Genomic DNA, 10,900 nt, shown 5'->3' on the forward strand with positions numbered 1-10,900 from the left:
CTTGGTAGGCAGTGGGGCAGGGCTGGATTACACGTCCCTGAGTGGACGTCCCCTGGCCTCTGTAGCAGCGGGTAGCATCCTAGAGCATAAAAGATTGTGACACAGGTCTCATAGCAACACTACTGCTCACAAACCAGAGAGGCCCAAGTAAGGCATTTTCTTCTGTTTTACCTCTCCATATGATATATAATACACCACCACAAATCATGACAAGTAGGTAACATTTGTGGAGCATTTTACTTCGTGCCAGAGACTTTTTGAAGTGCTTTATGTGGGTGGTCTCACTTCCACCATTTGTGGTTGATAAAACGATCACCCCCGCTTCCCAGATGAAGAAATATAAAGGTTAAGTGTAATGCCCAAGGTCATATAACTAGTACAGCATGATGTAAACTACATAAAAGCATGCATGCACATGAAACTCTGTTCTCTGTTTTAAATACCTAAAATTTGGGCCTGCTTTTGAAAACTAGTTTCACTTTTGGCTGAGTAGTCATTTATGCGATCTAGAAGGCTGTGCAGAGCAGGCTTTACATGGAGTTCAAGTGTCTACTGTGACCCACTTGGTGTCTTGAGTAGCATTCAAGGCTGTCCATAGTGAGTTGCTCTTTCCATCCTTTGCCTCCTGTTCTTTCTCCTGAAGTTCTGACCAGAACAAAGTTTGTTCATGCTTCTGGATGCCTTTATCCTTCTAGCTTCTTTGTCCCTTTTGCCTAGGCCTCCTTTCTTCACACTGTTAAAATCCTTCTTATGTCTTAAGTCCCAACTCAAATGCTGCTCTTTCACCGAGTGTTCATTCATTCAGCTAGTGTTCGTTAAGTACCTAAGATGTGCAAGACTCTCAGCTAGGCCTTCTCCAGTTCACTGTGTCAGGAGGAATCCTGAGATCATGATTGTAATACAGTCAACCATGGTAGCCAACACATGTAGGATTTACTACGTGTCAGGACTGTTTTGTGCTTTATACACATAGACTTATTTAATACACAGCGCTCCCCATATTGTCTTACGTTCTATTTATTTAAGAGCATGTCTTGGTTTTCTGATAAGATTAAAGCTTTTCGAGTCCATGAGTCTCAGCTCTTATTCCTTTTTACTTTTGATAAACAGCTGTGTCTAGGACATATGTACATGCCTAGGACAGGGACTTGGACATACTATGAACTAAATAAATAGCATTTGAGTTGAATTTGATGTATAACCATACTCATCTACATCCATACCCCACCTTCATCCCTTCTTACAGATTTCCAGTGTCTCTTGAAAAATCAGAAAAGCTGACAATTTCTGGGCTTGCATTCTTGCATTATAATATTTTGTTAGAGCTAGCTAACCACTGTGGTTTTAGTTGAGGCACATGCTCTCAGGGTTTCCACAGTCCCTACTACTCTTTAGTGCCTTGCACCAGGCCCTGTAGCATCTGATTTTTTGACTCTTGGGAAGCCAAAGGAGAATTTAGATTCCAGCTGCAGGTTGGCCCCCTCAGGGTAGGAAGAGTTGCAGCCATTATACAACGTAGCCACTTAGTCTCTCTGTGCTGTTACTAGTCCAGCAGCAAGATTTTTGTTTCAGCCAGAAAGATGGCTCATTTTTTAAGCACCAGTTTAGCAGGGGCTGCGCTGCCTTTGGGTGATTCAAAGAGTCATTTGAAGCTCTGCTGTGACACATACTAGATGATTTTAACAACCTTCCCGTCACGTGGCCTCGGTGCAGGATGGAAAAACACCACAATGATACCTGACAGTCAGTAATAAAGCTCTTGCAAGAGGCTGTGGAGGGGGAGTTGAATTCTAAAGCTCTTCTCAGCAAGTCTGCACCGGGGGTGGAAGCTCAGCAGCCCTCCCGGGAAAATGAAATCTTTTTGATAGTTGACAATGAGTCACTGAAGATGTTGCTGTTTTTCCTTGGCATTCACAGATATGCGGCCTAAGCCATACTTGTCTGTGCTTTCCTCCACCCCTCATTCATTTGTGCAACAAATGTGGAGTGCCTACTAGTACCCGGCCTGTGCTAGAGGCTTTGGATATAGCAATGAATAAGGAGGATAGCAAACGAGTGTACAAATAAACAAAAAGGATGATTCCAGTGATAAATGCTATGAAGGGAATAAGTAAAGTGGTGTGACAGAGAATTCTGGGCGGTGGGTGTCAGGCTGCTTTGGAGAGGGTGTGCAGGGAAGGCCTGAGGAGGGGACATTTGGAGATTGAGATAAGAGTTCCCCTGGCAGAGGGTAAGTACAAATAGGAATGAGATGAGGAGGAACTTGGCATTATTTGAGGAACAGAAAGGAAGCTAGTATGGCTACAACTGTGCTATGCGGAGTTCTGCACAAGATAAGGAACAGTCTGCAACAGGATAAGGAACTTGCACCAGATTGTAAGTCTGTGCACCCTTACCTTCTCAAGAAAGATTTACTATATTTAAAAAAAAAAAAGTTAACTGAAATAAAGAACACGCTTAGTAACATAGTTGCTTTAAAATCTGGATCAGGTTTTTTTTTTTTCTTTTTTTAAAAAAATTATTTATTTTTGGCTGCGTTGGGTCTTCGTTGCTGCGCACAGGCTTTCTCTAGTTGCGTTGAGCGGGAGCTATTCTTTGTTGCAGTGCTCAGGCTTCTCATTGCGGTGGCTTCTCTTGTTACGGAGCACAGGCTCTAGGCACGTGGGCTTCAGTAGTTGTGGCACACAGGCTCAGTAGTTATGGCTTGCAGGCTCTAGAGCGCAGGCTCAGTAGTTGTGGCGCACAGGCTTAGGTGCTCCACAGCATGTGGGATCTTCCCGGACCAGGGATCGAACCCGTGCCCCCTGCTTTGGCAGGCGGATTCTTAACCCCTGTGCCACCATGGAAGTCCTTAGATCAGTTTTCTTATCTCATTGCAAGAGGCAACAAAAAAATCCTCAGGGCTTCCCTGGTGGCACAGTGGTTGAGAGTCCACCTGCCGATGCGGGGGACACGGGTTCTTGCCCCGGTCCGGGAGGATCCCACGTGCCGCGGAGCGGCTGGGCCCGTGAGCCATGGCCGCTGAGCCTGCGCGTCCGGAGCCTGTGCTCCACAACGGGAGAGGCCACGGCAGTGAGAGGCCCGCGTACCGCAAAAAAAAAAAAAAAAAAAAAAAATCCTCAGACTAAGACCAGTCCATGGACTATACTTTATCACTGGTTTGGAGTGTAGTGAGAGAGAGAAGGGCAGGATGGGAGGGTTTGGTTATAGAGGTGGGCAGAGCCACATCAGGCCCAGGTGGACAAGTGAAGGTGAACTCTTCACTAAAATGCAATAAAATGCAGGTAAAAAAGTCAAGTGACTTCTTCAGACACTTCATGAGAGTTTGAAATGGTACTTAGAGAACAACCACGCTGCAGTGAGGTGGAGGTGATAAGTCACCCATCAGCTGACTCGGGAATTCAGACATTTGCTTATGCACACCAGCTTCAGACTGTGTAATTCAAAATCACATCTCAGTAGGTGTGTATAGCATGATCCAGGCGTGTGTTCATTCTGCAAATGCCAAGAGCCAGTGGCTGAGGTTGAACACCAGTGGCCCGCAGGCGTGTTTTGTTTGATCCACACAACATTACTGGGTAAAAAAATCAAATTAACTGCCAACGTTTAAAAAACTTGACAGCTGGGCTTGTATTCCCACAAGGCAGACTCTTAGAAGGGGAATGGGCTTACCCAGTACCTGCCACCCCTTCGTGTCTTCTACCTGACTTGAATATTAATTGTGGGTTATGCTATACTAACGAATGACTGAAGAATCTCAGTGGCTGACCAGAAAGGTTTATTTCTGGCTCGCACTGCATGCCCATGGTGGGTCGGCTGAGGGTCATCTTCACCGCAGGCCAGGGAGCAGCCCCTCTGTGGAGCAACTCTGGTGTTGAAGGAAGAGGAAAGGGAGTGTGAGGAAAAATACACTACCTGCATGGCCTTGAACGGGTTACGGTTTCACAGGCTTTTCCTTAGATACTTGTTATTTACTTGCTGTCAGCTCCCCTGGCAAGGCACACCACCCACGATGGCAGTGTTAGTGAGCCAGGCTGTGAGGCAGCTCTAGCGCCGCTCTTTATTGCACTCAAGCATTGACTTCCAGAGGGCGGGATGTATGCCCAGACCTGAGCATCAGTGCGTATTGCAGCAGCGCTGGGGTCTGGCAAGACAGCCATAAAGAACAAGAAGTGATGAGGCCTGTGAAGCTGAGTATTGATTATACCCTCTATGCATCCAGCTTTGCTCTTGGGACTGCGGGAAACACAGTCCTTGTTCTTGGAAGTGCAAGAGGTCCAGAGGAACCATCAAGGATGTAGACCTGAGTGCTGGTTACCCATGGGGTACTCATTTAGTTCACCTGAGCTACCAGGGTAGGTTGGCATCAGCAGGGGAGGCTTGGTGAGGCCGTCAGAATTAGGGGGGACTTGACGTAGGGAAGGTGAAGAACACCGAACATGAGTTGGAAGTTTCAACTGTTTTCACCTAAATTTAGAATCTTTGGAAGCTAGATGGCTTGTAATCTCTTGTAGAGTTTTAAAAATACCTTTGAAATGTTTTAAAGTTTTCTCCTGAAATTGATAATTTCGTCAGGCTGGAGTCTCACTTAATTGTGAAGAGCAGGTGTGCGCAGGGGCTGCTGTGAGCAGCGCGGGCCATTCCTCTCCATCCGTCGTGGCCTGCCCTGTTCTCCGGCAAGCACTGCTGAGGAGGGGCTGCTAGGAGTTTTGTTTCCACACGTCATTCCAGGGCTTCCTTTGCTGAGGAGCCCTAGATTTAGATTTCACGCAGAAGCTGTTTACGCCCTCCTCATTTTGAAGGCAGTGGGCAGAAAATGGATGTATCCTGTCCCCAGGCGAGCACCTGAAAAGCGGCAGGCAGTGACTGCACGTTGTTGAATGAGATGGATGGATGGATTTGGAGAACCACAAGATTCCTCTTCCTCTTCCCAGTCACTCACTCTTTTATTCCATCTTCTTACTGGCCCTGAGAGGGACAGGATGAAAATGAGGTAGATGTTTGGCTTGCCGTAAAGAAGGAAGAATTCAAACAGGCTCTCGTCAATTTGCCTTCTTCTCCTTCCTCCCATTAGATCAGAGACTGGGGATAGAAATGAATAAAGTCGATTGAGTTTTAGAAGCTATACGGTAAGGAGGGACGGTGGTGAACAGTAAAACACAGCTTGTTCAAAGGAGGCAGGGGTGGCTCTGCTCTACCTGGCTGTTGTCCTAAGGCATTTCAGGAACAGCATTGTCACTTCTTCAGATTTTAAAAAGAAGCTGAAATCCACTTTTCATCTACAATCTCCTGATTTTAAAAAAATGTTGGTTTTTTTCAAACTCTTTGTGGTCCAAACAAAACATTGCTATAGGCTGGATTTGGTCCAAGGGCTTCTACGGTGTCATTTCTGGACCTCTGGTCCTTTACGGGCCTAACACTTAGCAACGCTGAGGTGGAACTCTTGAGGTGGTCAGACTTTTTAAAAACGTTGGATATTGTGTCTGAAAGAGAGGAGGCTCAGCTGACTTTTTTCATAGAGACGAGGGTTCATGATGGGTTCTCCACTCTCTCGCCTGGTTTCTCAATGGCCTGTCAGTGATGAGGATGTGGACTAAAGCCCATGGCCATGGCAGAGATGCCTAAATCAGCAGTGAGACGGATGTGCTGTTTGCTTATGAGGTAAACCCAGTTATTTAAGACTTTGGCTAACAAGGGGATTGTGCACCTGGAAAGGGCTAGTGGAGGACGGTGACACAAGTCAGTCCTTGGTGAGTTAAGTCATTAGAATCAATAACAGTGTTTTCTTTTGATTCACAGCTTGCTTGAACCTGTAAAGAAAGTGGTGCACAAGACGGTGCCCAGAGTAACATTTCCCATTTACGGTTCCTTGCCCTTTGACATTTGTTGATTGAGTCATTCATGTATTCAATGCATGTTTTTTGAGTACCTATGTATGAGGTGTCAGGCAGTACTCTAGGTTTCGTGGATACAGCAGAGAACAAAACAAGGTCCCTCCCTTCAGAGTGCTGTGCAGTGTGGTGTGAGGACCTGGTGGTGTGCCTCACATGCTGGAACTCTTTTGAAAAGCTGGCAAATCATCATCATTCCTTCCCAGCTCTCAGAATTACGCCCTTGCTTGAGTTAGATGTCAGGCGAAAAGTGGCAGGTGAGGATGGCGGGGGAAATTAGGCCAGGAGATCACCTGTTTTTCTGGATGCCAACAAGATGTTCTAAGGTGGTCCTGGAGAAAATGTCCTAATAGTTCTTGCTTCTGGGGTGCCTCCTGTGGACCAGTGGTTCCTCACTCCTTTCGAACCCCCGGAGGCTATTCATCTCTGCTGTGCTTGGGAACCCCTTTGGAATTGGTGAGGAGTCTCAGGATGTCCTGTTGGAGATGCAGCCCTCAGGGTGTTTATTCCTTAACACAGGAAGCACCAAGGGATAAGGAATAAAATTTCTTCACTGCAGGTTCACCTAGTTGTCGTTATTATTCATAGCTGTCAGTCACTGAGTGTAGCAGATATAATGGCACATTTCTTTTTGCTCCTATGTTGAACTGTCTGCATTTAATTCTGTTGAAAAAAGTGAAAGCTATTGGGCCTGTTACTAAGAATGCTTATGGGAGTCCACTCTGTTATTGATTGATTGATTTTGTATTGGTGCATGGTTAGCCGGATAACCTTTTGTCTCTGTTATTGAAAGAACTCTTGTAAAGTTGGCCTCGAGTCCCAGTGTTGGAAATGTTTACTTAGGGACTGTTTGATCATTAATTCGTGAAAGAGGAGCAGTGCCATATGACCAGGAAATCACACACCTTTTAATATGCCAGGGCCTCTTTAACAGATCAAGAACATCCAGAGTCACCCAGATAGGAAGTTAGCATTTAGATCACTGGTTTCTTCAGAAACTCACGGGATGACTTATCATTCCTGTGATTTCTATTTCTGGGCTTCTCACATATCCCTGTCATAGAGCCCGATGTGACTTGATGCTCATAATAATAAAGGCAAGCAGACAACTTTTTCTGTTTGTTTATTTGCCCTGGAAAAAAACATGTCTTGATGGGACCCCAGGGTGGTACCAAAATGAACATGGTGGAACATCAGGATGCCAAGGCAGAATTTATTAATAGAAGGCTGGCTGCTTATGTGTTCAGTGAAGTAGATCCCTCTTAGAAATGGTGAAATAACCCTGCACAGTATATTGCCATAACTTGGCAATACAATAATGATAATACATTTACATGTAAGAAACTCAGGAATTTGGTAGAATTATAAAATTGAAAAACACAGCAAATATCAGGAATCTGTCAATCACAGTTCATTTTTTTAATAGCAATGTAAATCAAGGAAAGCTAAAATACATTTTTATAAGCTAGCAGGCTGAAGACTGTATATAACGCATGCCCGCATTCAATCCATGCATACATATATAAATATATACATATACCTATGTATATGCAAATGAAATCTTGATTATCCTACTTTGGATACTTCTCTTTTTGAGTAAATTTATGAACTTTTGCTTGGCCTGAAGTTTAGCCCATCACGTGTCCCTGAAGTCAAATTTTCAGGTATATAAACAGAACAACCATTTAATACCCAAACAAGTACACTTCACTGAATTTCTAGTTCAGGGTAAATACCTTTCTGTCAAGGTCTGTGAGTCAGAAATTCATAACACTTAGATGGGAAGTTAGGAGACCTGGATTTTAAAAAACCTTCCTGGGGTCTTGGTTTGCTCATCATAAGATGATTCTGATGCAGGGCTAAGGGCGCCAAATGAATATCTTTTTATTGGGGATGCCGTGCAAATGCAGTCTAGCCCCGTTCTTTATGCACAGTAGATTCCCTATACATGTGTTCTGCATTGATACTGAAACCTGACTGGGAACGACTTGTCCCGTTTGGCAATAATCCTAAATGACAGAAAATCTGTGACATTGCTGAATGGCTCTAAGCACCCATTGAATATTTATACAGGGACTATTACTGTCAAAGACAGTATCTACTTCCTAAAGTTGTTAGGAGGACTGAGTTAATCAACGCAACACACTTAGAATAGTCTGGCATACTGCGGGCATTCCGGTTGCAGCAATGGGGAGGACAGTTGCTCCTACCACCATTACCATATGCCAGGCTCTGGGCTGGAATAAAAATTAAAACAGACACGGTCTCCGCCTTGTTGAGTTTATCACTTAGTGTCTGATCACAGACTCCAGCACCTACAGGCCAGTCAGGGCACTCACAGTGTGAGAAGTGGGGACGGGACTGTGGTGCCTGGAGACCCCAGGCCTGGCTGGAGCGGGCAGGGGCAGTGTGGCCCAGCAGGTTGTTGCCTTCTGGCAGTGAGACTTGTGGTTGCTAAATCTCGCTTTTCAAGAGAAGATAGAAATTTGGGTTACTATGTGAAATCTCCCAGCTTACAAGCACGGACAGTGAATGTCAATTTAAAAACGACTGCTTTATGGGCTACAGACAACTGCTGTCTGCATGGTTCCTGGAAGTGCTATTTTACAACTTCTGTACGTGCCAGCTGTTACAGCCCCAGTTCTCCACGTTTTGGGGGGCAGCTCATACCAGCTGTGGGCAAAGATCACTTGTCAGTCAATCGGTAATTTTTGGCTTCTCAGTGAAATGCACAGAATTTGTGTTGAGTTGGGAGTCGGCAGGGCAGGGCTGAATGTTGCGGATTATCTCTTTAGCGACCACAGAGGCAGAGGCTCGAAACGGGCTGGTGAGGAGGACGGCTGCGGCCAAGTGACAAGGGGTTAAGACAATTACCTTTTTGCCAGAGAACACAAGGACACTGTAGAGCACAGATAGGTGAAGAGTTTAACACAATTTATTTTATGCTTAAATAATCGACTAGGTCATCCAGTGTATGGTTTCTCCTACATATGTCATTAGAGCTATGTGTCAATAAATGCTGATTTTATATGAATATAATCAACAAATTAAAGAATTTCACCAAAACCCAAATAAAAATGCCCTTTAAACACAGCAGCCTTATTAACCTAATATGACATGGCTAGAATGGTTACAAATGATTGGCTTACTGAAAGGTGTCTACATCTTACAGCCAGTACACGATACAGGAATAAGTTTACAGCGTGCTGCCATTCTACTAGCTAAGAATTTCTGTGCAGTCCACTGAAAATACCCCTGACAGGGGCCTCTTATGAGCACCGTCCACCTCTAAAGCGGCAAGCATTACCCTTTTAAGCACTACCAGCACCCCCCTCCCCCTAAAGCAACTACCGTATAGGTTATTTTTTTTTTTCATTTTTAGGTCATTTCATTGAAAAATTGGCAATAGCAACAAATATTAGATGAAGGGCTTTGTGTTTACAGATAAAATCTTCTGTGTTGCAGTATACTGTAGTGTTTGCAAAATTGGAAAAGATTTAATCAAAATAAGGTGATACACATGCATCAAAATATTAGTATTCTGAAGAAAAATTTTTTTCACAGAACTACAGAATTCCTCATTTGGGGAATTATTTAAATTTGCAGCAGATTTTAAAGATTTGTTTTTTTAAAATCAAGCTAGCAGTTTTGCGTATACAAACATTATAATTGCTAATATACAAGAATCGGTGAAGATACTCCTACCCATCACCCCTCCTCCTCCTTTTGGGGTGAAGTCACTTGAGACCCCCGTTATGTTAAATGCATCTGCAATATTCTCTTTGTGTTCTAAGAGGCAGTGCCTTATTGACATTTATTCCATTTTTCTGTTAGAATTTATACAGTGTTATTATTTACAGCAAAACTATAGATGTTTTAAAAAAGAAACAAATAGTGTTTATACCCTGACAGTTTGGGTCCAAGAAAAATAAGGCGAGCTGTTGTGGATTTAGTAATTTTAGTGTTTCTCCATGATTTGATCATTCCATCTCCTTCTGTCTCTTCTGGCGGCAGGAATTTCTTCCTTTTGTAAATGACACCAAATTACTTGAGATAAACTGTTAACAGCATGGCTTCTCATATATACACTGCATTGCTAATTGCACACGTGCCAATCCTGGGAATGAAAGTGAATTTTCATGCTCTGTAAATTGGCTCATGCTAAATTAAAATGTGGGTGGTTTTCTTTTCCGTTTTTTTCTTTTTGCATAAAAAAAAATCATGCCATTAATGTGTGGAAGCAGCAAACACACACACCCTTCTCCGTAAATTTTTACTTCCTGCTGACTTATCTTCCATGAATTTCTCAATACTGGCAATAAAAACAATATGATCCTGTGGATAGAGAAACAATAGGTGGTGAGTTTAGCTTTTTTTTTCCCTTCCTTTTATTTATTTATTTATTTTAAAGAACTTGCCAAAATCTTCCTTGCCATTCAGCAGAAATGCCTCAGAGAATGCGGGCCCTCGACTTCCTAATGGGGTGGTTTAACATACTTTTTTTTTTTTACAATTCATTTAATGGCAACTGGTAATCATCAAATTAGCAATAGTTATCTTCAAAAGTTATTACACTAGCTGTGCTATAATTTCTCGAGGTTGATCAGATACCTAGAGTCACGGACATTTCCCACATAAGATGCATTATATAAATCAGGCTTGATTTATCACCAGCATTTATAAAACCAGACCTAGGGAAAGAACTAGGTCTGGGGACACATGCATGATCTTCATGTAGCAAATTCTTAGCCTGCTCTGACTATTATAAAATCAGAATAGCAAGAATATTTGCAGGATGTGACTTTTAAGTATCTATTTAAAAAAAAAATATTTTTATTGGAGTACAGTTGCTTTACAATGGTGTGTTAGTTTCTGCTTTACAACAAAGTGAATCAGTTATACATATACATATGTCCCCATATCTCTTCCCTCTTGCGTGTCCCTCCCGCCCTCCCTATCCCACCCCTCTAGGTGGTCACAAAGCACCGAGCTGATCTCCCTGTGCTATG

At 43.4% G+C, this 10,900-nt stretch overlaps 1 protein-coding gene and 1 non-coding gene across 3 annotated transcripts in view; both read right to left on the reverse strand.

Moving 5' to 3' along the window:
• Positions 1 to 7,458: 7,458 nt before the first annotated feature.
• Positions 7,459 to 10,900, reverse strand: part of ANK3 (ankyrin 3) — a 353,292-nt gene continuing 349,850 nt past the window's right edge. Inside the window, exon 43 of one of the 2 annotated variants that reach the window (XM_055081155.1) lies at positions 7,459 to 10,226. The gene's annotated coding sequence lies outside the window, so the exon portion shown is untranslated. The remainder of the gene's footprint in view (positions 10,227 to 10,900) is intronic. The other variant, XM_007104116.4, reaches the window with a different exon arrangement.
• LOC112062140 (small nucleolar RNA SNORA72) lies at positions 10,554 to 10,685 on the reverse strand. The gene has a single exon (XR_002890578.1). It is a non-coding gene; the product is annotated as a small nucleolar RNA SNORA72 (small nucleolar RNA).

This window comes from Physeter macrocephalus, chromosome 20 (genome assembly GCF_002837175.3).
Source record: "Physeter macrocephalus isolate SW-GA chromosome 20, ASM283717v5, whole genome shotgun sequence".
Lineage (NCBI taxonomy): Eukaryota > Metazoa > Chordata > Mammalia > Artiodactyla > Physeteridae > Physeter > Physeter macrocephalus.